This window comes from Seriola aureovittata, chromosome 9 (genome assembly GCF_021018895.1).
Source record: "Seriola aureovittata isolate HTS-2021-v1 ecotype China chromosome 9, ASM2101889v1, whole genome shotgun sequence".
In the NCBI taxonomy this organism is placed as follows: Eukaryota; Metazoa; Chordata; class Actinopteri; order Carangiformes; family Carangidae; genus Seriola; species Seriola aureovittata.
Window position 1 is genome coordinate 11058237 of NC_079372.1, and position 26524 is coordinate 11084760.

General features: G+C 42.4%; 1 protein-coding gene across 7 annotated transcripts in view; it reads right to left on the reverse strand.

The window, feature by feature from the left end:
• zmp:0000000926 (uncharacterized) overlaps window positions 1–26524 on the reverse strand; it is a 76955-nt gene that overhangs the window by 3681 nt on the left and 46750 nt on the right. For 3 of the 7 annotated variants that reach the window (XM_056384331.1, XM_056384333.1, XM_056384332.1), the window contains one exon: window positions 24947–25011. The exons of 2 other annotated variants lie outside the window; for them this stretch is intronic. The gene's annotated coding sequence lies outside the window, so the exon portion shown is untranslated. Of the gene's footprint in view, window positions 1–2830; window positions 3109–12874; window positions 13366–24946; window positions 25012–26524 lie in introns of those variants that run through there. 2 more of the 7 variants (XM_056384329.1, XM_056384330.1) reach the window with 2 other exon arrangements.

Consider the following 26524-nt stretch of genomic DNA (forward strand, 5'->3'; position numbering starts at 1 on the left):
GAGGGAGGGCGCAGAAACAGAAGTAAGAGAGATAAAGTGTGAACATTAAAAAAGGAGAGTCCGTCAGGTCCCAGCATCAGTTGTACTTGAGACTTAGCTGTCAGTCTGGTCAGGCATGTTAACACACATACAGCTGTATCAGACAGATGGAGATAATTCAGCTGGTGACTCCCTCTCTTCCAAACTACTTTAAAAAGGTTAGATACTCTGAGCTTCCTGATAGCTGTCACTAATTAGTCATTACCTATGTGCACTGCGGTGGGACTGAAACTACCCAACTTACTCGTTTCATTCAAACACATTACTCCCACATGTGGGCTAAAAATAAATTTTGTAGCCAATGAAGTTCAGAGGGAGAGCAGTGTGTGTGTGTGTGTAAAGAAGCACACACACACACACACACACACACACACACACACACACACACATACTTGCACACAGAGCACTCACAGCAGGAGAGTTTTCATCTCTGACTCTCGGGGGATGATTGGAATATGTAGATATGTTTTTGTACCACTTTCATGAACCACCCCCACAACACCCCCGGGTGTTCTCTGTATTCTGTATGAGCTTACTACTAGCATCCCCCCCCCCCCTTCTCTTTCAGACACACACACACGGACAGCAACAGACACACAAATACTCCCTCAGGCGGCTGTACTTACTCCCCCAGTGATAGGCAAAGCTGGTCACCACCCACCCAAAAGCTGACAGAAACACTGTTGATATTACCACCAGTTGTTGTGGATACAGGATATGGGTCTTTGCATATTAATTATCTGTCACAGCAGGGGTGCAGGGAAGCGTGTGTGACTGTTTGTGTGTGTGTGTGTGCGCACGCATGTATGCCATGTTTGTCTGTGTGCATGTGTAATTTTATAATTTTTTATTTATTTATGTTTTTTGGGAGCATGTGTGAAAGTGTTTATTTGTTTAGGTCTTTGTGTGCGTGTGTGTTTGTGTTTGAGTCCTCGAATGTGTCAGAGATTTTGCAGCCTTGTTTCATTCAGTGAGAAGTGCGGGGGAGCTCTACTAATTCTTCTCCAAACGTTTAAATGTGCTCTTTTGGAGAGATGGCTGCCGAAGCGCCAACCCAGCTGTTCCCTCCACCACCACCACCACCAGCAACACTGCCACCAACACCATCGCTGCTCCCGCCGCCGCCACAACATCACAGCACCATGCTGCCACTCAGCCCCGCACTCACCCGCAAGTCTGTCTCAACAGCCAACCAACTCCCTGCCGTCTCACCATCCGCCACACTGTCACCATGGCAACTGTGTCTACACTCACACACACACACACACACACACACACACACATGCACATACACACATCCAGTCAGTTAGAGAGGTTAGATGGGGATACTCCATGGAGAGGCGGGTAAACTGTTGCTCATCAAGTGACTTGGTCCAAAAACAGAGCAAGTGTTAGAGTGGAGCAAGCTGTTTGTGTATCTGAGTGGAAAACTGAAAACCGGGTGGTGAGAGGAGGGGGATGCATTGTCCCAGACACTGACAGGACGGGTGTGATGATGGACAATTATTATCAGCAGTTTTTAAATGGTAGTAAATTAACATGTTGCTGTTGTGTTGTGAAACCTTTAAAGTCCAGTTTTAGAGATATATTTTCAGTTCAGCTGAAAGACGACGTGGCTTTCTGCCGGCTAAAAAAACCCACTGACCTAAGGTTTATGAAAACTGATAGTCTGGAGATATACAGTAAGACCTTCAGATGGCAGCAACAGCTGGATTCAGTCTTTATCTAATCCATACATATCTAGAATTATACTTTTCTCTGAATACTCCAGTACTAATCTGGTTTTGAACAAATTAATTATCAGGATTTTATTTATCTAAATATGATACTTAGTTAATATTGTGAAAGCAACATAGCATCTGTACCTGAACAATTAATCAACATTAAACACAGTTCAAAAGGTCTGAATTTGAAACCTATAACTTTTTTCTACAGTGTGATTTTGGCTGCACTTGTCTAGAATACAGAATTTTTAAATGAATAAAATCTGGTTTCCGTTTTTGTCCTGAAATGACTCTTTCACCTTTGTCATTTCAACAGCCCTCACGAAAGAGGTCATCAAAATAGACCTAAGACAAACTTGCCAGAAGAAGTAGAAGAAAACAAAGAACACGATTGTGCATGTGGAGGAGTTTGCAGAGAAACGTCTTCTAACAGAACACTCCTACACTGTGCAGCTATGCACACAGAGCTGGAGTGTATCTGGAGCTACTGTGGTCAAAGCATTTAAATATATCAAAACCGAGAGATCATGGTAATAATGATGTTACACATTCCTTCCAATGAATTACTCCTCAGGACTTTTGATTTGCCATGTAAGCATAAATACAGTTTATTAAGAAGTTCCTTTCCTGTTTACCTAAAACTGATAAAAAATCTAAACTTTCTGAAACAGTTTGTGTTAATGTTGCTATATTAAAATTTAAAATGTTTATATTCCTCAACTCACTCTCATCTGTAAATGTCAAATTTGACACATCTCTTCACACCACTCCTTCTCATCCCGCCTTTTCTCTGCATGCAATTCTCAGGATAGCTGTCAAACATACCTCCTCACTCATGACTTCAAACCTCAGAAAAACAGAACTACAGAATATCAGTGACTCATTTCGCCTATTTTATAATGAAAGAAACATAAACTGATAGTCCAGTGTTGCTAATTGAAACAGAAAAGCAGCCACCAGCAGCAGCTCTTACTGAACTCCTGCTCTAAAAGAGCAGTTAGAGAATGCGGGAGCCGACAGACAGGTTGATGGAGCTGGTGGTTGTTGTGATGTGATGTTAGACTGACCTTAATGCTGGCTGAGCAGGCTTCCCAGTGTTGGCAGTCATTCATATTCCAGTCCTCCCAGAGGGTCAACCCACTCCTCAGCTCCTCATTGTGCTACACTGCTCCTCCACAGCACCACCGCCAGTTACAACACCTGCAGGTATCAGCAGCCTCCAGCTACACACTGCCTCTGATCTCTGTACGCATGAAATAACACCAGCAAGCCCACCAAACTGAGGGAAAGAACTGAGAGCCTGCTATCCGTCTCTGTGTCTGTTGTGTATGTGAGTGTGTGTGTGCGAGTGTGTGTCTCAAGAGTGTGAGTGTGTGTGTGTGTGTGTGTGTGTGTGTGTGTGTGTGTGTGTGAGTGTGTGTGTGTGTGTGTGTGCTTGTGTGTGCAAAGGGCTGAGGAAATGAGTAATATCTAGCAGTGAGAAACATGTCTGCTATGCAGAGCCACACAGGCAGACCAGTTGCTGCTGCCGCCCACTTGCTTTAATCACTGTGAGGGATACAAATATGCACACACACACACATACATATATATGTTATGCACACACAAACACACACATGCACAAAGAGTCAAGGATGCAGCACATACAGATTATATATGTGACTATATGCTGCCTTAGCACTGCCTGATGTTATGCTTTTCACGGAAGTTTCACCAGTTAAACGTGTCTCTTAACAAGAGAAGTCATTAATCAATCAACTCGTCAGCGATCAAAAATTGAATTTATGTTTCTAGCGAGCACTTTTCAGAAGACTTGTTGGCACATAAAAGAGAGGGAAGGATGGAGGGGAGGCAGAGAGACAGTTGATGAGAGACAGGGAGGGACGTGGTAGGAGGTTCGTCCTACACACACTCTCAGACTTAGGCTTTTGCTGTTGCCTCTGACTCAAATCTAAACCTCACATCCATCAAGCACACACACACACACACACACACACACACACACACACACACACACACGCAGGCACACACACACACACACACACGCAGGCACACACACACACATGCAGAGACCCAATACTTGTTCTATTTGTTTATCTGTAGTTTTCATCTGAATTTGTGTCCTTTGTTCTCATCAAAGCACTTTGTGATGAACCTGCTTATTAAAAGAGCTTTTATGAATAAATTTGATTTGACTTCACACTCACACATACACACACACACACACACACACACACACACACACACACACACAAGCTCATACGCTAACAGGAGCACTGCAGGAGAGCTCTGAATGATTTGCTTCAGTGATTCAGTCAGTGTAAGTGAAGTGTGTTGGAATGGCTGGTACGGCTTATTAGGACTGAATTGGTGAGAGCAGTGTAGTTCATTTATGGCAAGAAGTCAGAAACCTGTCAGTATAGAAACCTTTAACAACAGTAATAAACAGGCACAAGGTTGAAAATGCATTGCAAAAAACCTCATGTGCTCCTCGACAAAGAAACAGAGCCAAACCTCAATTCAAACAGGCTTATGTTAATTATCAGCGCAGAAATGCAATAACGGAGCGAGAACACAAATTGGAGCACAGGGAGAAATAGGATTTAATGAAGCAATCTAATCATTATTGGTTGTTAATTGTAAAAAAGCAATCTTTATTTTCTTTCATATTTCTACAAGCAATTCATCCAATCTTCTGAACACGGAGCAAAATGCAGACTCATATCCGCCAACAGTAAATTAGAGCTTAACCTTGTCTAACTTCTCAACCTCAGTGGAATGCAAAGCTAATCAGACTTGTAGGTGTGCAGACACATCAGCTTGAAGGCCACATTGAAACGTTCTCACAGCGAGGTGACAATTGCCAAGATACTCTCCTCTGACATTTAGGAAAAGATTACTTATTTTTCAGAGTGAATGCTGTTTGCAGATGCATGCACTGAGGTCGTGTGGGCATAAGAGCTGTCTGCTCCATTATTTCTTGTATTTGTGTGGGTTCATTATAAGTCTCACAATTAATAAAGAGTAAAGATACGTATTTTTATTTTATCTTTTGAGCATTTTTGGATTAAGATTAAATAAATAAAAAATGGTTTGATATGTTTTTTTGATAGTAGAGCCATATTGTAATATCACATGGAAATACATATGATACTATTCAATCAAAAAAATATAAATAAAAAAAAGCAGCAACAAGATTTAACTGCTATAAATACATTTTAAAACAATCTTAAGGATGCTATGGAATTAAGAAAAATCCATCTGTTTTTAATTGTTTTAATTATATTCAATAAAAAAAAAGGATCAATAGGCCAGGAATTGCAGGTTTCTTACATACTTATCAAATAATTTACAAACAGGAAATTATTAATTTTACTGTAATTAGTTTTTTTTTTTAATTAAAAATCTTAAAAACTAATTTGACTGTACAATTGGCCGCATGTAAAAACAAAGCTGATTCTACAAAAATCTTTCTATGATTATATTACACAAAACCTCATAAGGTATCAGAGTGAGCTTGGCTATTTAAATAAAGCTTTCCCTGTTCATGATTACAGATGAAAATTCCCCAACATAACACATTTTTTTTTATCAATACCATTAAATCTTAAGGTCTCGAGTTGATGAGAAATCATACTTTGGATATTAAGATATACAAAGTAGGGAATAAATGCAATGCAAAAGAAATGCAAACCAAATTACTTTTCTCTAAAGAGCCATAACACCTCTGCTCTGTAGTCAGCATTCAGAACAACAGATATAATTGTAGAATGTATCTTAAATATAATTCTACATATTCATAACACTAATCATGCCATAAATTTTGACATAATAGTCCAGTCATAGTGAAAGAGAGGAAAACAGAGCAAGAACCGGGTTCATCAAAGGGTATTTACTAGTGTGGAGATATAGAAATGACTGTTGTGCTCTACTCTACTTATGCATGCACACATTGATATTTAGCACACTGAATCCACACACAAACACACACAGATAAACATCAACATGAGCCAACACAACATGGAGTCGTATTGTGCTGTCAATCATTTATGGCACCACTGAGGCATTTGGTGTACGCTCTTTCTCCATTTCATCTAGCTGTTTTTCTAACACACACACACACACACACACACACACACACACACACACACAAGCACATGCAGGGTCAGGCCTACACAACAAAGGTCAGATGAGTCAGACTACACCCAAAAAAAAAAATCTTAGTGGTGGAAGTGAAACATAGCAACAGGGGTCAAAGGCTTCCACAGGATTCACCCCCTCTCCTCAGCAGATTCCACTGAACACTGAACATGATTTACTGTTTGAACTTCTGGTTCTTCTTTTTTTTTTTAAATCAAAAAGCCATTTTGTTCTTTTCTTTTTCTTTCTTTTCTTTTTTTTTTTTTTACCCTTCCTCATGTGTAGCCTCGTATCGGGTGTCTGATCACGTTTCAGGCTGAGTGGAGGATCTATGATGGATGTCTGATGCAGCAGAAATTTGTTGCTGAATGTAACAGATCTGAACAGAGGGGAGAGTAGAGGAGAGTTGGAAGAGTGGGGGGGTTATAGATAGATAGATAGATAGATAGATAGATAGATAGATAGATAGATAGATAGATAGATAGATAGATAGCAAACTTAAGTCTTCGAGGGAGAGGTGGAGTGATGGAGGGAGGGGGGTGGGGGGGAGGAAGGGAGTACTACTAGCCTTGTGTGGTGGCTTACTCCACAAGGAGCCTGGCTAAGCTGATAAAAGGACAGGGTGATACGGGCGATAGCTTAATGGGCAAAGGGCCAGGTCAGCCTTCAGGGCCCTGACCCATTCTTCAACAGGATGAGCCAGCAGCCCTGCCCGCAGCAGGCTCAACCACAATGAGGATGGGCTTATGGCTCAGGAGTTACTATTAACACCCACACATACATACACACACACACACACACACACACACACACACACATACACACACAAACACACACACACACAGACAGACACACACACATACAGAGGGAACTCTGCTTGTACACAGAAACACAAACATGCATGCGAGGAATCAACCTTCAGCTAACTCGTGGCTGGCTTGCACATCTTCCTGTGGCACAAACAATGAAAGTATCCGCTGTCTGCTGTTTCTGATTAAGAATACGATCAACATTGTGTACTGTGAGTGCAGCAGAATAAACAGAACATACCACCTTCTAGAAAGCAGATTTCCAAAGAGAGCATGCTAAACATTGGGAGAGAGTACAACAGTGTGTGTGGTGCAGACTAGAGGGTGACGCCTGTAATGTATTGCTGGGTTAATCCCTGTGAATCCTAACTGGTACGGCCTAAGGCAGGCTTAGTATAGTTCTGAGAGGAAATCCCCCTGTGTGGTGGTACAGGCCATTAGCCCCTAGGGTATAAATAGGGCAGCTATGGCTCCTTAAGCTGGCTTTTACGCAATATCAGTTAAAAATATGACTTGACTAATTACATGCAGGTCAGCCAGTCAGCAGAAGCAAAAATTCCTCCACCTCGTTCTCCTCTTCCTCTGACCACAGCAAACTACTGCAGCCTTCCTCTGTCTCTCGCTCTCTTCCTCTAAATACACACAGACATGTGCTGCACATACAAGTGTGCACCCAGAGGTCAGCAGCAGTTAACAGGTATTCTGCAAACCTTATGGCTGACATTTTCTAATGCGGGTGTTATGTTGTTATCATTCAATGACATTTAAGTGTTTACTGATGAGAGTTTCATTATTGCACTTTTACATTATCTCAGTCTGATAATATGCAACATCTGCACCAGCTATATTGTCAACCACAAAAAGCTGACTTCGGTTTCAATTTGCATATATCATATGCATCACAATGACAGAAAAGAAAACATGAAACAAACATCAAATGTGCCGCTACTGGGTAGGTGACAGCAATTCTTATGCAACTGTAGTGATGTCACATACTGCTTGCTGGTGCACAGTCATGCTTTTGTATTTCCATCCTTACATCTCCCTTTTTTTTTCTAAATTTGTTTTCCAACTTTTTACTTGCTCACTGGCTCACAGGTAGCAGTCCCTCTTACTAGTCTGTGACATGATTAGCCGACTCAGAGACCTGCGAGTAGTACTCTCATGCTATGAGATCAGTAGCAAGGGGGGGGTGGATGGTAGAGGAGAGGGGAAAGAGAGACCGAGGGAGAGAAAGTCTGATAGGGTAGAAACAACTCTAAAGAGCGAGAACGAGAGCATGTGTGTGTGTGTGTGTGTGTGTGTATGGAAGAGGAGGGGGATTACTTTTCATTCCAAAGATTTGTTGTTTCTGGCACTGTCCCCTGGCGACTGCCAGTCAAACTGAGTTTGTGTTGGTTCTGTGGTTTAGCAGCAAAATGTCAGCAAGCTGTAAGCAAACATAGTGATGGCATCTCCGTGGAGAGAGCATGGCCAGACCTGGCCATGGTAGCTCAAGTGCCATTCATTTTCAGAGAGACTGTCTAGACTGGCTTCACAGATACTGTCTGGAGTACCTTTATCACTGGCGGTATTCAAGGCAACATTGCTATACACTGCCATTATTACTTCTGCTCTACAACCCCTCCCACACCAAATCTGCTGCCCAGTCACACACAGCCACAGCCATTTACTCAAAACATCGCTTATGCTGTTTGTTATAGAGGGTACTGCAAATGATATTGAAATAGGATTGAGTGGGCTTAATGCTTATTTTCAAAATGAAAATAGGGAGAGTCCCAGTTCCACTTGAGAGAGTACCTTTATCACTCAGCTATTTGATAATCTCTGCTAATAATTTGAAAAAAAACTCAAATTAAATTAGAGAAAGATGTTTTGCTGATTGATTTTTTTGTTGTGCGGAAAAAAAAAAGAAATAAAATGAATAGGAAAGCATCACAAAGGTAGAATGTAATGCACATCCAACTTAAGGACAAGCTGTCAAGGCACTATTGATGCTATACAGGCTACAGGATGTCTCAGATGTTACACTTTCTGTACTGTGATACCGATACTGTGCAATATATTGTGTCTGTTCACGTTGGGTCTGTCTGCACGAGGCAGCAGATTTACTTGCATGGGCTCCAGCAGGCAGAAAGACAGGCCTGGCTGGAGAACTGTGGGTGTAAGTAGTGGGTGGCAAGGTTGAAAGGTCATTGACCCCTATTGTAGATGAAGTGTGGAGGAGGAGGAGAACATACTGCCTGATCATAGACAAAGGTTTGCAAGTCAAGGCCAAAGAAAACGATCTGCACAAACACAAAGCAAAGAGAAACCTCAGATAACTGACAGACTACAAGCCCATGTTTGCATAAGAGCAAATGCACACATTCACACATACACACATTCACACATACACACATACACACGTACACACGTACACACGTACACACGTACACACATACACACATACACACATACACACATACACACGTACACACGTACACACGTACACACATATCTTCACACGTAAGTGGATCTGAATGTAAATGCACCCTATGAAATATCACTTCCTGCACCTTTCCTCTCACGGGACACCCCGGCCGCCAGGTGTGTCTGTCACCTTAAAGTAGTCTGGCACTGTGTCAACTGTATTCAAACACCTGCCTCTGTTTGGGATTATTCATCACCCTCCTGGCTCCTCAGCTGAGCTCCCAAGCCAATTCTCATACCCTTCCAACTGGGAGAGTGCTGATATGAGAACAGTGGCCATGCAGGTCTCCTTGACTGATTCAAAAATGCCATAAACGCAAAACTAATTCATGACTGGCACATACCTCAGAAGGAATTTGTGCAATTCCATTGAGTTAGTTATTTAGAAAAAATTATGTTTTCTGAATGACTTGAGTTAAGTCCATTGTGAATGTGGAGCTCAACATGCCTGAGTTGACAGATGTGCACATATTGCTTGATTTGTCAGTTCCCTCTATAATCAAAAAAATTTGTGAGCATCTCTTTTCAATATATGTTTTTAATTAAATGAAGTCTTTAGAAATATATTTCCACAGATCAAGAAGGACCGTGTGGGGACTCCCTTTCCATTGTGTGAGAAGATGACATGCAAGACATGCAAAGACATGCAAGTCTGTGTCTGACCGGAGGTGTGACTGGGGGTGACAGCGAGAGTTATTATCCCTCACACATCCTGCAATAAACTGGTGAGTGTTTCCTGCGCTCCGAAACTCTGAAGGGGGGGGGGGGTAAAGAAAATGATTACACAAATAATGTAATGAGGGGTTGTGGTGTAGCCTCTAGTGCCTGCTTATCTGTCACCCACAAAAGGTTTCAACAGGTGAAGGACGGGAATTTTCTCAGAGCAAACACATAAAACACAGCCCTGAGAGTCACACATGCAACACAGATGCCGGATTCATACAAACATGCAAATGTGTAGTCTCTGCATGAATGTACACTTCACTATCTAAGTTTTCCCTCTATGTCTCTTTCACTTTCAGCCCCCCCCCACCCACTCTCCGTCTTCCTCTCTTGTCTTTCCCTCTCACTCATCTGGCTTGGCTGTTTGAGAGCACACACTCAACGTGGGTGAGAGTGCTAGAGTAGAGTATATGACTGTCAACACATGGTGCAGGGTGTGTGTGTGTGCGTGTGTGTATGTGTCTGACTATCTGTGTGGTGCTGTAGGTGGAGAGGCACAGCAGGGCGTGAAGGAGCGCTGTGATAATGACAGGCCATGCATTATATAACATGCAGATTGCATAAGGAGAAGATTATTTTAGGTCCAGATATTGAGGATGTATAAGTAATTTTTTTACGTGGGTGTTCAGCATTATGCGCACCTCTAAGTGCACGGATGTGCATTTGTGTAAAAATGTTCTGAAATGTGTTCATTTTCGTGGTTTCTTTCGAAGAGTGTGTGGGTGTAAGACAACTAAAGTGTATTATGTGTTTGTAAGAAGGGGGCATGAATGTTTTCAGATTTCTTTCATAGCTATCTGCATATCAAAACAAGTATGTGGGAATGTTGGCACATTTGTGTACAGTGTGCATAAGCTCCCACTCATTATCACTTTTAGACTTCAGAGAGATCCACTTTAAAAGGGCTGATTCTCCTTATTGGGCGCAAACCTTGTAACTTCCAGTTTGGATGATTTTCGTGTTAGAGCTTGCATTCAAAGAGCACATGCTCCTCTTTGGACCAAACAAGTTTTGCAGCTCTCTCTCTCTCATAGCCACTCAGTCACAAGGTTATGGTCCTATAGGATGTGTTGTGTGGAGTCACAGAAGAGAGGCAGAGCAGATAGAGTCTCCATGTGCTGCTGCCTCCTCTGTGCGCCTTGCTCCTTGCATGAGTGTGCCCCTGTAAAAATAGACCTCTTAAAGGGCCAGCAGCCACTCAACCTTCTCCCACAAGAGGCCTGTTCTGCTCAGGGTGACAGTACTCTAAGAAACATGGGATGGGAGAACATGCTGTATTTCTCATTCAGCCCACAGAGACAAGTCGTTTTTCTTTTTCCCAAAAGATATAGAAACATACGTAGAGTCAGCTTCTCTTTGTCATCCTTACATCATTCATGAGGCTACTTCTCTGCTACATAGCTACATAGCAGGGGTATGAAATGATGCTTGGGGCTTTGTCTTGGTAAGTTACTGTGAAACACAAAATAAACAAAGGAGATCTGGTTTTTGAAGCCACCTGACTACAACTAGAGCCCCACCATGACACAAACTCCCACTGATACACCAGCATGCAAGTGACAAGTCCAACTCTGAATACTACCAGAACAAAAAAATTGCTCCCAGCAGATGAAACACACTTTGTAACTGTGCACTCAAAACATGCTTTTCTAGAAGCAATCTCTCAGTGACCGAAGACTTCCTGTACACTCCACAGATCGTCCTCATAATTGAAATAAGTGAATTAAGTCAGCAGGGACAAATGTTGTATGTCTCGTATACACAGAGAACTGTATGAACCTGTGAAGTGTTCCTATATGCAGCATATGGGGTATCACTGCAGCAGAAGGACAGAGCCTGCTGTAGCAGAAATAGACATACAGAAATCATAATCGTGCACACTGGCGTAGTATTTCTCCATCGAGAATGGCGAGAAATGTGGAGGGATTTGAGTGGAGTCAGAAAGAGAGGCAAGAACACAGCTCTGTGTTCCAAGTAGAGGGATGCAGAAACACACCAATTTAAAGTCTCTGAGTGAGTAGAGTTACAAAGTTCAAATAAAAAAATTAAATGTGGCATTGGAGGTTATTTCAGTGAAAGATTTATCATTTATCCTGTACTCTGATTGAATATGAAGTTAGACGCCTGATGCACCTGCACACCTGCACATCCTCCCTCTAATTGCAGGAGATCTTTCCCAGAGTTGCCCCAAACATCTGCACCTTCTATTTTCTCTCTCTTCTTTCTCCTCCTCCCTCATTCTGTCTCTTTCCAAATTTTCCCCGACTCGACTGACCCCACCCTCACCAATCTCATATCCGTCCCTCCCAGTTTAAGCGGTCTCCTCCAGGGCCCCTGGCTATCTCTGGACCAGGGCTATTTAAGCCCACTGCTCTAATTTTGAAAGTCCTGATCTGCCATCAGGCTGAGTGATGAACCTCCACCTCTCTCTCTCTCTCTCTCTCTGTCTGTCTCTGCCTTCCTCACACACTCCTTCTCTCTGGATCAGTCACACTCGCTCTCTTGTTCACACTCTTTCTGTCATTCTCTTCCACGCGCACAAACACCCCCACATACATACAGGTGCTGACTTATATGAGTGTATGCCACGAGCGGCTCATTCACACATTCACACACACACACACACACACACACACACACACACACACACACACACACACACACACACACACACACACACACACACACAAGCATTTCAAACATATTTCCTCCCTATAATTAACCCGGCTCACTCTCAGGATGACATGCACCTACAGTAACTCCTAACTAAACTGGTCTCCTCAAACCATTCAAATCACACAGCACAGTCTGTTTACCCCTTCATTCAAAGTTGCTATCACACCTGCGCTCCCTCTCTCCTACACACACACACACACACACACACACACACACACACACACACACACACACACACACACACACACACACACACACACAGTGAGAGGAGGAAACGGTGTGGTCACATACCTCGCCGGGTGCCTTTGTGTAGCAGGTAGCAGAGAGTTTACTCATTGGATCAGGCAGCAGCAGGCACGTAGGAATATCCAGTTTTGAGACTGAGTCTCTTCCTCCTCTCTACTGCTCAGCCTTCCCTCCCTTCATCCTATTCCTGCCTCTCCTCCTTCTCACTCTCTAAACGCCTCTTTGCTCTCTCTATCTCCCTGTGAGTGCGCTCTCTTTCTCTCTACCCAGCTTGCTTGATCTTTCCAACCCCCTCCCTCCCTCTCTCTCTCTCGCTCTCCTTCTCTCTAACTGACACACACCTTCTATCTCACCCTTACAACTTCAATCTACAGTCATCCCTCTCAGTAAGTCTCTCTGACACACGGTGATACTTGATAACTTTTTCTTCCCCGTGCCTAATATGCTCTCTCTCTCTCTCTCTCCCTCTCTCTCTCCCTCTCTGGGAGTGTATAATTAGACAGAGCTCAGTGGTAATACAGTCAGGCTCATTGTGGGAGCCTTAGCATTGCTGCTCATGTTTGGCTGATAGCCCAGTGCCTTCACTCATTAACCTCCCTCGAGCAGCAGAATAGACCAGCCCACAGCTCATGCTATTTGCTGCAACACCTCAGCCTCTTAGTCCATCAGCCAATCGCAGCCCACGGGGATGATGAGCAAGGTGTGCTTGCACTCGGTATTGACATGTTACGGCAGGGGAAGTGTAATTGCCGGCTGGTCAAAATCTGACACACTGAGGATTTCATCATAGTCATAACGAGTCAGTTCTCTTTTTAGATTAATCACTTGTTCATGATCTGTGTGCGTTGGCATCATGTGCTTTTCTTTCAAGCATGAAACCACAAAAGACCACTCACACATCTTATTGTGAAACCAATGCCTATGGGAGATATGGGAATGTCCTGTGTAATGTACTAATAAGTCATATGCTCTCTTTACTGTACAGCATGCCTCACTTCCCATCACATATGACCTGGTGTAAACCCTCAAGGGAGGCTTTCTTCACCTCACTGAGACAACTAGCGCACAGGAAAGAGACTGACAGATTATTACTAGAGTGTTTATTACAGTTGAACTATATTTAATCTTGGCTGAAATGGCCTGTACTCTTAATGATTAAAAGCTCAACCGTCTAACTTGAACAAAACTTTTAACTTTTATGCATTAAATTACACCTGGCTGAATGCTTTCACACTTCATCTTTTTTTTCATCAGTGGAAAAACGTATGACTCAGGTCCAAACCTGGGGCTGTCAGAACAGGCCGGGTCATGGGTCAAGAGCAGCTTACATGGCTGGAATCTCTCTACAACACAATGTCAAGGGGGAGTTGAAATCTATGACGTGCACCTGATGAGTCAAAAGTGAAGTAAGAGCTTATCTGTGACTCTTTATTTTCCTGATGGATGGAGCAATTATCCATTTTTACTATGAAAATTGAGGTTTCCTCCATTTGTTTTATTGTCTTTTTTATCATTTATTCTTGGCTATTATTTATAAATACATGAATAAATAATCACAAGTGTATAGACAATAAAAGTTTTTCTCATTAGGGGCACATGAAGTAGGTGACTGACCAGAAAATCATATACACATAATTATAACGATAATGATTTTTTATTAATAAATTAAGTTCTAATTGCATACATTACATGCTAGTGACCATAAATCAAAATTATGAAATTTATAGGAGGGTAAGCCCCTGTCAATTGTGAATATGTAAAACTGATGCCTTATGACAGACTTATACCACTCACCAAAATGTGGTGATGACATGATGGCACCACTTTGACAATAAAATATAATATATAATAAATATTTATTAAATATAATAAAGGGCAAAGACAGAAAGGTAGAACAAAGGCCAAAGATTTCAAGTCAAAGGGAACCTCTGGCCAGAGCCTTCAAAAAGTAACAGCCAGCTCTAAGCAGCACAGTTTAAAGCTTATAATATTTTCACAGGCACCAGTTTGGTGACTCAAAGCCATTTCATCCAAATAGATATCAGCTACATCAGTGCATTATAACCTTCACAGATCATATTCTCTTTTAATCAGCCTCATAATAGTCAGAGCTATAGTAAGCTATTAGATCAAACTCTAAACTTTGACTCTTCTCAAACACAAGCTGTGGATGTCTTCAGATACTTCAAAGCACTTTATAGATATAAGAATAAATGTATACGTTCAGCCAAACATTTTCACTGAACATGAAAAAAATTAAATATCTAAGTGAATTTCAACAAAGGTCATCACTGATTTTGTTTCAAACAAACGTTATCTGTTGAAAGTTTCTGTTTGACTGGAGCCCAGGAGTAGGAGGGAGATTGTGATCAAACACTAAGAGAGCGTGGGAGGGTGTGACTATACAGCACTAATCGAGAGATCACATGGTGCGTGTGTGTGTCTGTGTGTGCGTTCACATGCATGTATCTTTTGCTCTTGTGATCATTAGGCACTGTTCAGGCCAAACGTCTTAGTATCATTTCCTCTCTCCTTCTGTCTCTCCCATTCTCACTTCTGCATTCACACTACAACATCCTATAAACACATGTAAATAGAACTGGGAAACAACACGACTCTGTTCGCTGAAAAAACGTTCAAAAAGCGAGAATTATGAAGAAGAAAAAAAAAAAGCCATCAGCCATATTTTCACTTTAACTTGAGGTTAGACATTTTAAAACTGTTTCTTCAGTGCATTGATGATACCTCCGCCTCAGTGATGCTCCAATTCAAAAACGCACAAACTGATCAAATCAAAATGCCAGCAGAATCTGTAATATCCACTACATGCTTAACAAAGCGAGGCGTGTCAGTATCAGTGATGGATGTGTGGACAGTGTGATGTAGGGTGTTGTATGGTGTGGAAAATCGACCAATCAGGGATTTTCAAGCAGGGGTGTCAGGGTCTCGCCGGGTGAAACCTGACACCAATGTCCCTTAAACCGGGTGTCTGGAGGACAATTCGGGATATCGCCATCATAACTTTATAGTTTCTGATGCTAAGGAAGCCCAGTGCGCTGAGGGAAAGTGTGTAAACTGTGCTAATCCATTCAAAAAAAAAAGTTACTGAGCTTTATAAAAGCATAACGAGGAAAGCCACGGATGGGGAATCTTTGTCATTTTTTCTGGGCAAATGAAATTAAAAAAACTGTGAAAAAGAGCCAATCACATGGCAGTAAGACACAAACCCGTGATTCCTGCCAACACACACACGCACACACACACTCATAGTCAGCAGTGACAAAGCTAACGTGAGACAATTTCACAACTGTGTGTGTGTGTGTGTTACGTGCCTTTGTAAATGCATGTGTGTGCTTGTGTGTGTGTGTGTGTGTGTGTGTGTGTGTGTGCGTGCGTGTGCGTGCATGTGTGAGTGTGTGTGTGAAAGTGACTCACCCCGTGTCAGTTACTCCTCTACTAAAGTGTCCTTTCCTTTTTTACTTCACACCTCTCCAGTTTGCTATTTTTGGGCCATGTTAGCAGAACTAGTAGTATCCAGCAGATCGCTCTCTCTCACACACACACACACACACTCACACACACACACACACACCACACACACACACACACACACACACACATACACACACAACATGCAAAACCCATTGGGAGTGTTTTGGAAGAGCGGGAGGAGACGTGCATCTTTCATGGTGTACTGGCACAAAAGCTGATTCGATGGAGCAGACAGAAATATCCAGGGTTACTCGCAAAGTGAAAAATATCGTATTGCATAAGATGGTGAAAGGACCTGACCACGTAAATGCAACAGTAGCTTTCTCCCACAAAGGCACACACACACACACACACACACACACACACACACACACACACACACACACACACACACACACAAACACACACACACACACACACACACACACACACACACACACACACACACACACACACACGCACACAGAGAGAGAGAGATGTCCTAATAGTGTCCTGCAGGGAGGCGGGCAGAGGCGGGCCAGGGTAGAGAAACTGGAGCTGAGGCAGAATGCTGACTCAGGGAACAAACCAGTGAGAGAGTGTGTGTGAGAGAGAGAGAGAGAGAGAGAGAGAGAGGGGAGGACATTGTGCTACACAGAGGCCTCACGACTTGCGTGTGCAAACCATAATGTCCTGACCACCTCTCTGAGCACTTTATATTGTTTTACCCACCACTTTGAGGTTAAGGCCAAAGCTGCTTGCTGCCCTGACAACGGAAGCAAAAACCAAAGTCCTACTCTTGTAAGAATTCCATTGAGAAAAAGGAGAAGTAAAAAGAAGAAGTCTATTTCAGGCTTTATCTTTTGCCTTTTGGTTGTATTATTTCACTCCTCAGTTGTTTTTCTGAGTAACTGCTTTGTCAGTGCTGTGACGCCCGTTCCACTGCACTTAATCTGCCAAAGCTGAATCTGGTTTAGTAGAACTTGAAACTTATAGATTCAACTAATATGTCTTTCTTTCATGAAAATAATGTACTGACCAAGTTAACTGCAGAGATTTGGGAAAGCAGTGATGTTGCTAAAAATAAGTTGGATGTAGCAAAAATCATGAGAACGCAGATCATCAGACAGATTTTAAACCAATCCCAAATTAACCAAATTTATGTAGAAGAGAAAAAGAAGGTGAATGATGAAACTGTAGATAGGGTCGTAATTAATTTCATAGATGATTAATCTGCCAATCATTTTTGGGATGAAATAATTGCTTTGATTATGAAATGTTATAAAATTGTGAAAAATGTCCATCATAACTTCCCAAAACCCAAAGTGATGCATTCAAATGTCTTGTTTTGTTTGACCAAAAAGTCCAAAACATACAGTATAGGACAAAGAAAGTAGCAAGACCTCATATAGAAAAACCTTAAACAAGACATTCTTGAAAAAATGAAGCGACTATCAAATATCAAAATACCATTTCAAATTTAGTGGTAAACAACAGATAACTTGTTAGTTCAATTTGACCCACTGTACTTGGACAGAGTTTTCCAGTATAATGAGGGCGGTGGTTGGCACTAAATTCAAAGGTTTTTAATTCTGGCGGAAGAAAAGTCTGTTTCCCCATCGGTACGTGTTCCCCCTCACCTTAACCTGAGGCCAACTTTATTCCTAACCTCAACCAGTCATCTGTATGATGCTCAACTTGACTCCAACCTTACCCTAACCCTAGCCAGTTACCTGCCTATGCTCCTGACCCCTGAAATCTAAAATCTACCATGAGAGATTATTGCTGACGTTTTTGGTACACTCACTTTTGGTTTTACTTTCTCTTGATTGTCTGACCTCTGGTGTTTCTTGCCCGATCTAATTTTGCTGTAGCACTGTTTCCCATGTATGCAGATCTCAGCTGTTATTTTGGCGAGTACAATGTTATCACAACCGATAGAAATGATGACCTAAACTATAAAAATAATTGTAACAAAGCGAAACGATCTGTTTTGCCTGCATCCAAACTGTCAGAATCGGTGAGTCTTTATACACGTTTAGACGTGTGTGCGCATGAACGTGAGGTGTGTGTGGGTATGTGAGTGTGGATGTGTAATGTGATGTATATAGACTGTGCTCTAAACAGAAGAGGAGCGAGTCAGCAACATCCAGGTGGTTTTGTTTTACCCTCAGATTTCACTTCCCCCTTTTCTCTCTCTCTCTCTCTCTATCCTTCCTCTCTTGTTCCTCTCTCTCCCACACTCGTCCCCTTGTCTCCCTCTGTCTTTCCTGCTTCATTATTTGTCCTTTCTCTATGGCTAAAAATACTTGCTGCCCTGTCACTATAACAGATCACCTCAGAGAGGAAATTCGCTGCCAGCAGTGGACAGCGTTTGATACAGCAGCAACACCACCCACTCCAGACACACACACACACACACACACACACACACACACACACACACACACACACTGAACACACACATACCATGAGACTTGGATCATAATGGTGTCAGTGGATTAGTATTTGTGACTGTGGGCTGATATATAAAGTGTGTTTGTGTGCGTGTTAGGCAAACAGGTGCAGGAACCTCATGAGGCAGACTGAGCTGTTGGAGGGTTGACAACGTAGGTGCAATAGTTACATTAGGTCACAGCAGTTGGAGAGCTGGAATAACAGATACTATCTCACTTACACACACACACACACACACACACACACACACACACACACACAGACAGGGTTGCACCTGTGCTTTGCTGTTCAAAATAACAGGAATATATTGTGTGAGAGAACTACTGAGTGGAGTGATGCAGACAAAGAAAATATGTGTGAGCAAATATCCAAGGGTACGTGTGAAAATGGGTTTTTATGCAGGAGACAGAAAGAGAGACAGGGAGAGTGCGAAAAAGAGTGGGGTTGACAGGCCACTCTTGTGACTCGTAGGAAAATTAAATAAACAACAACTTCTCACTCCTGCTTTCACACTTGATGTGCAACTCAGCCGAGTCTGTCAGAGACGGCGTATAAGGTGTCACTGTTTAGTGCTCAGGAGAATTTTCCTTCATGTTGCCTGTTCCCATGGCAACTGAGCTGTGACCTGTGGTGACCCCCGAGGACTGGAGAGGGGCAGAGGTGAAGTTGTCAGTTAGCACAGGTCAGTGGATAAATATTATTGCATTCATCATGCCTCGCAGGTCACCATGGTGAAGTCGAGGATGATAAAGACAGATGTTTCTCTACGGAGGAAATTATCTTTAAGCAACGCAGCACATGAACCTGTGCACTACCATTCATGTGTCATGTTTGTAATCGTCATACATATGTGTCAATATTATGTTTTCATTGTGTTTGTTACATGTGATAATTGCGTGGTTTCTTGCACTCAGGGAGGCCTCCCTATTTCTTCTGTCTTTCTTTCTTTCATGCAATCTCTCCATCCCTCTCAATGTGTGTGTGTGTGTGTGTGTGTGTGTGTGTGTGTGTGTGTGTAAAAGCACGCAATACAGCCCTGCTACCTGTATTTCAACAGGCCGTGTTGTCTCATTATCAGAGTGACATTTGTGCAGTCCTGTGGAGCCATCTGGATGCGTCCCACACACATGTGAGAGAAACCAGCCTGGGTTTGGATCTGACTCACATCAAACAGCCTCTCTGCCCACACACACACACACACACACACACACACACACACACACACACTAACACACAAACACCAAATACAGACAGCACAAATAGAGCAGTTTCCAGAAGCGAATATCTGACATTTAACGAATAGTGAAATGACAGAGGGATTGAGACAAAAATTTCAACAGATGCTTCACAGTTAGAATTTCCAATCACAACAACGGAGGCTCATTCAAAACAGCTGCAAGTAAAGCTGTGGACAGCTGAAAAGCAAGCACAGATAGTAGTGGCCTCTGCGACTAATGTCAATCTCAGTGAGGTGTGTCATCTCAAACGTATGTGTGTGTGTGTGTGTGTGTGTGTGTGTGTGTGTGTGTGTGTGTGTGTGTGTGTGTGTGCAAATATATGTGTATGGGACGGCCCCACAATGCATGCAAATGGCCGTAGAAGTGCCACAGGTTGGAGTTGTGAAACTGCATCTATGGCTCACTGGCACAGAAGAAGATGAACATCAACTTGAGTTACCAGGCTGCTTAATTGTCCAGGAAAGTCCCAAAATTGAATATGTGATCAAAGTTATTGCTTTACTTTTAGTTTCAACAAGATAAAATCACTGAATGTGAAAGAGCACCGTCTGGAAAAAGAAACAGTGATCAGTTAGAGAGCACTGAAGGTGGCCCAATGATACATTTCTACAAGTAATCGCATTTACTAAAGATGTGACAATCAACAACGAATTACATATTTTTTTCCTGTTAATGCTTATGTTATTTTGAATTCCTAGAATCATTATTAAATTTATCTCAGAAAATGTTTGTGGTCTGTTATGTGTAACGTATACTGTAGTTACGAGGAGTGAAGAGGACAGAGAAAAGGCTGGTGTGAGTCAAACACAAAAGAGATCGAAGACTTTTGAGTCTGTTAATTCTAAAATGCTGCATCTGGACCAATTTTATATCTTGGTTTCGGAGCAAGCTGTAACCTACTGTGGGGACGCTATGACTGTTGCTCGACATTTGTGAAAAGACCAAATGCAGTTTCACTATGACTGTGTCAGTGCAGCCAGCCAGAGAAAAACACAAGTGCACACACACATGTGAACCAAGAGACTTCAAACTTAGCACACTGAGTCATTATCAAATAAATGCTATTGGTGTGGTGTGAAAGGTGCATGCACACCTTGGAGTTCTCTCTATGGGGCTTTCTACGCAGGATCCTGGGCCTCCAGAGTCCATTACCTGAGTATAGCTCTGTGCATGCAGGTTGCAGAATGTCACTGTGATGATCACTGGCATGCTAAAGCTCTGCTGCATGCAAGGTAGGCCTCTCTTTATCCCCTTCATCTCTCTCTCTCTCTCTCTCTCTCTCTCTCTCTCTTTCCTTACCTTCTCTCATCTATAATTGATTGCTCCCACTGTACCAACTTCATTTGCTGGCTGTGAATAATGAATGAGACACGGAGTGGAGGCGCTTTTTCCTCTCCGCTGGTTTTGATACCCGATTAGCCGTTTACAGTGTATCTATGCTATCCGTGACCAGGCCCGGGGTTCCCAACGTGTGCCACCAAGTGAAGAAACGCTGCTAAGAAGGCTGCTCCGCCTCAGGGAGAAAAAGGCATGACAGCGTGAAAAAAATAAATAAATTCAATCCCATTGATTAGTGTTATTTAAGACCAAGAACCAAGCATCACTTATGACCAAGCAACAGGCCTGTGCTAGAGCGACAAGCATGTTGTTTTAATACATGATTGAATCTTGTGAGGCGGTGAACCAGCTGGACTGTTGCATGGAATGAACCCTGTGACTTATGGTGAATGTATAATTCCCATTATAGCAGTCTCACACACACACATGGGTGCACATGCTACATACTGTACCTTGTGCACAGTCACACACACTTTCAAATACACACGCGAACCCACACGCACAGACACGTACTGGTACCCTGCCGCAGTGAGATGTGCTCCTTTGAGGTTCATGCCATGTGATGCACATTCCACTTACCTCCTCCACGCAGCTCAATGGAGTTTCAAGCTGTGTCCAACACGCACATTCACTCTCTCACACTCAACTCACCGGGTTCATTAATAGCGTGTTTCAGTTCAACAATGTGCTGCAGAAGTGCAAGCAAAGCAATTTAGAACTCAGGGGCTGGAGGATGACGTTATTTTTTGTCGGGGGGTAAAGTTACGTCAACCAGTGGCTCAAAACAGCGTCTCACATGTCCTGGAAAAGCTGACATGGGTGGCATGCCCCCAATCCTCCCACCTGTACCTTCATCCCTTAGTATCCCACACACATACCCACACACACACACATGCACACGCACACACACACACACACACACACACACACACACACATATCCTCATTCATGAAAAAGAAAAGGACAAGCACAGAAACAGATAAAAGAGCCACGCTGTTACCAGTCTGCTGTTGGAGAAAGTAGTAACAACACAGCAGCTGTTCGACTTTCTGCAACCTGATGGAATGAGTGTGTGTTTGCGTTTGGAAGGACAGCCATGGCGATGGCCACGGTGGCAATGAGATGATGAGGATGTGAAGGAGGAAGACGGCAGTGAAGACACGGTGGAGGTTGGGAATGAGGATGATATCTATGGAGATTCCATCGTCAGCTTCCGCCCCTTCCTCTGTCAGCCCCCCCCCTCCACTCTCTGTCTGTCCTTCTCTTTCTCTGGCCACACATCTACACTCAGAGAGACCCTGGGTGTGTGCCTGAACCCTACCCAGATAGAGGCTGTCTGACTCTGAATAAGTCTTGATCTGCAGAGGTAGATACACAGAGGCGCAGTTATAAAGAGAGACGGAGGAAGGGTTGCGAGTGAAAAGACTAAGAAAACAAGAGAGCGTGAGTGCGTGAGAATGAGAGATGTACTGTAGGGAGCTGGAGGGAGATGGAGAGAGAAAGCAAGAGAGAGAGAGACGGAGGGAGAATAGATGAGCATGAGAGAGTGTGAGAGAGATAAATAGAGACAGAGCGAGCAGGAGGAGGGGGAGAGTGTAAACAGCAGAAGGTTCACTGGGTTCAGTGTGCAGTAGAGAAGCTGAAAGATGGGCATCAGAACTCAAAGCCCAGGGGGCTGGATAGTGGTGCGTGACTCACATACTCATGCATACATTCACGCACGCACACACACACACACACACACACACACATATGCACATGCACACAGACTCTGTGTATGCTCTGCTATGAGAAACATCTAAATGCTATTTTATTCCTGAACATGAACCATTACACACACAAACCCCAGGGAGACAATCTGAGGTATAAATAATAAAGCCATTTGAAAAGTGTGACATATTGACACCTTTTTTATGTTTGTTTGTGTGTGTGTGTGCCTTTTTATCACAGTACCGCCAAAAAATTCCTATACAAGATTCAAATATTTTCAAGAAATTGCTTTATGGTGACATTCAGCATTCACAGATTAAATCACTGTTATGTTACCTTCGCACTTATCTTCATATAATAGACTTTCCTGCGTTTTTTGTTGTGTTGACTCACAAAATACGTAACATGATCTCACAACACAAAACATGATCTGACAGGAAACAAAAAATATAGAGTTGGCCTTTATATTTACAGGTCACCAAAACCATGTTACTGTGTGGTTTGCTTTTTTATCTGGCAATGACTAAGATCCACAAGAAAATACTAAGTTCAGTGCTGTATATCAGTGGCAAGGCTCAGCATGACGAGTCAAACCGATACTGTCAGTCCCCTAGTCCGAGCAGCCTGTTTTCTCCACATGAGTCACTAGATCTCATTTAGACACCGAAAAACATTGCACACACTTGCAAAACTGACATCACAAACCATCATGTTAACCCAAAAGTGATCCGTCCATGCGTACAGCTTCACAGATCGTGTCTAGAGACACATCACACAATCAAAGAGCTGTGACAATTTCAAATTTGACCTTACTGAGTGAAGGTCTCTATACGTTACAACAGAGACATGCCATATTATACTGAGCTTTGTGCCGTCAGAAAGTTTTGATAACATAACAGGTACATACACCAATCAGCCACAGCATTAGATGTTGCACAGCTTGTAATGTTGTGGCTGCTCGTTGTATATTGTAACTGTCAGATCCACTGCTGGCAAGGACAAACAGGGAGCGTTGAATGTGGTGGTTGTATTTATAAAACACTGCTGCTTTAAAAGAAGCTGTCACTCACTATGTTGCATTCTTTACAATGTCTGGCAAGACAAAGCTCTGCTTCACACAAAAGGTTGTGCATCTCACAGCTGAAGCAAACACATTCCTAACAACTTTCTACTCTCACAAAGGCTAATTAACACCTCGACAGAGCTGCGTGCTCCTCTCTCTGAGAACAAAGGCATTGCAACTGTCGCCTCTCCGTCCTGCCACATTTAGCAAACAGCACCTAGATACTGTCTAACAGGGAGGCTCAGAGGCACAAGTTGGAATACTGGCAGGCAGGTGTGCACATTCGTGCATGTGGCACTTGGATGTCTGTTGCCATGGTGACCCCCAGAATATCCCCACACAGCGCAATGTGATATTTTTAATAAAGTTTGAGGGCTTTGACTTTACTGTCTGGTGCGGCTGAGAAAATGTGAAGTGAAGATGTCAACTTTTTTTTTTTTTCTGTTGCTGAGGCTCAGCTGTGTGGTTCACCTGAGAAAATCCAGCAGCATATCTCAGCAGGATTACTGTGTAATGTACAACAATGTTTAACATGAATAGAGAGGGAATAGTAACTATAGTGACCATGAATAGTGCGTGTGTATGTGAATATATGTGTCTGTGACTCTGTCTTTATGTGTGTGTGCATCCATGTGTACATGCGCAAATGTGTATATTTACCACAGTATGACTCACAAGCCACATCAGAGACTATGCAGCAGAAAATTGAGACAACACAGTTTCAAAGAGGAAGCCAGCACTGAAAGAGCTGAAAGAGCAACAGGCACAACACACACACGCACACACACACACACACACACATACACATATACACACACACAAACACGTATGCATACTCACTCATAAAGTCACTGGAAATCCCCCTTTGTTCACCTGAATGAATTAAACCTGGGAGCATCTGAATCCTGAAATACAAATTTGAAAAATGATTCATTTTCCAAATTAACATCTAATCAAAAGCAACTAGATACATGTGATTTGCTGCCAGTCCAGATAATAACAAATCTTAAAAATCTGAGTTTCCTGATATTGACGTCAAGTATTAGTGATTCATATTCATGAAATTTTTATTTCACGGAAGTTTCAGAATCCATCTTTGTATTTGAAAAAAAAAAAAAAAAAAGATGTCATACTGTATGGTGACAAAGTTTGCGCTAAAATGTAATACACACTCTTCACCAGCAGATGCCAATGTTGATTCATCAGTGACGTTCCGATAAGGAACCGCTGAGAGTTACTGTAATGATCCCTACAGTAGCTGAGGTGTTGGCATATGCAGTGACAGGGAAAGTCTTCTCTCACATCTTTGAGAAATGTTAACACTTATATGAGTTGTTGTCAAATCATAGTGTTAAACTATAAAAGGAACACAGCTGACTTGTGGTGCCTCCAGTTTTTAACACAGGTATAATGTCTGTTGCTGATCAGATGTCAAAACAGATTGAGTGTGAAATGGTGCTGCTGAAAGAATATATTAGGCATCTCAGAGTTCAGAGGTGACCATGACATCAAAATATAGCAACAGCATATCTTGTTGTATATCTCTATCTCCTTATGTATCCTGCAATGAGTTTTCCCTGACATTAGTGGTTAGACTGGAGCAGTATCTTCCAGCTGAAGGGTGATGTAATTGGCTGTTAGAAGCCTCTTATTAGGGAAGGGGGAGTCAGGACCTGCAAGAATCCATGATGCTAAGTGCCTATTAACCCCCCACGTGTGACACTTACAGTGTGTGTTTGCCCCAGTGTGTGTAGTTGCTGGAATGTGTGTTTTTAATGATGTGTTCGTATGTGTCTGTGCGTGTGTGCTCAATTGCATGTTAGTAAATGCATATGTATGCTGTTGTTCAGGCTTGCATGAAGAAACCTCTTGAACAAAGGCCACAAAAAGAATCTGATTTGATTTGCAGTAAATCAAATCAGTGTAAAGAATTCATGTAATTCTCTTTATTGAATTGATATAATTTTCTTTATTGAACTTTCAAATATGCAAACAAAAAAATTAACTGAACCACAAATCTCTGCAAACTTACTAAATACTACAAAGGACCATGGGTGAAAATATCAGAGACAGAGGTACCTTCTGTTGCTATTAATACATAATTAATGCCTTACTTTCTAATAAGCCTTAATGTAAAAAGGGCAATGGGTTTCTCACCTTTTAATAATATCAAGTCTGTAGATGTAAATTAGTAAGTATTGCAGATGCTCTGCTACTCTTTTCCAGAGGGTAAGCGGTCAAACTGTCCATTAGACACAGCAACGCTGGAGGAGAATTTACAGCAGCCAAATGCACTTCCTGTGATCTCAAAAGAATGAATTGCTTTTTATTAATTTATAAATAATTAATAAGTGATTTGTAAACAATTAAAGGGGAATACCCTGATATCATACATCAATCAGTTTACGGAGAGAGTTG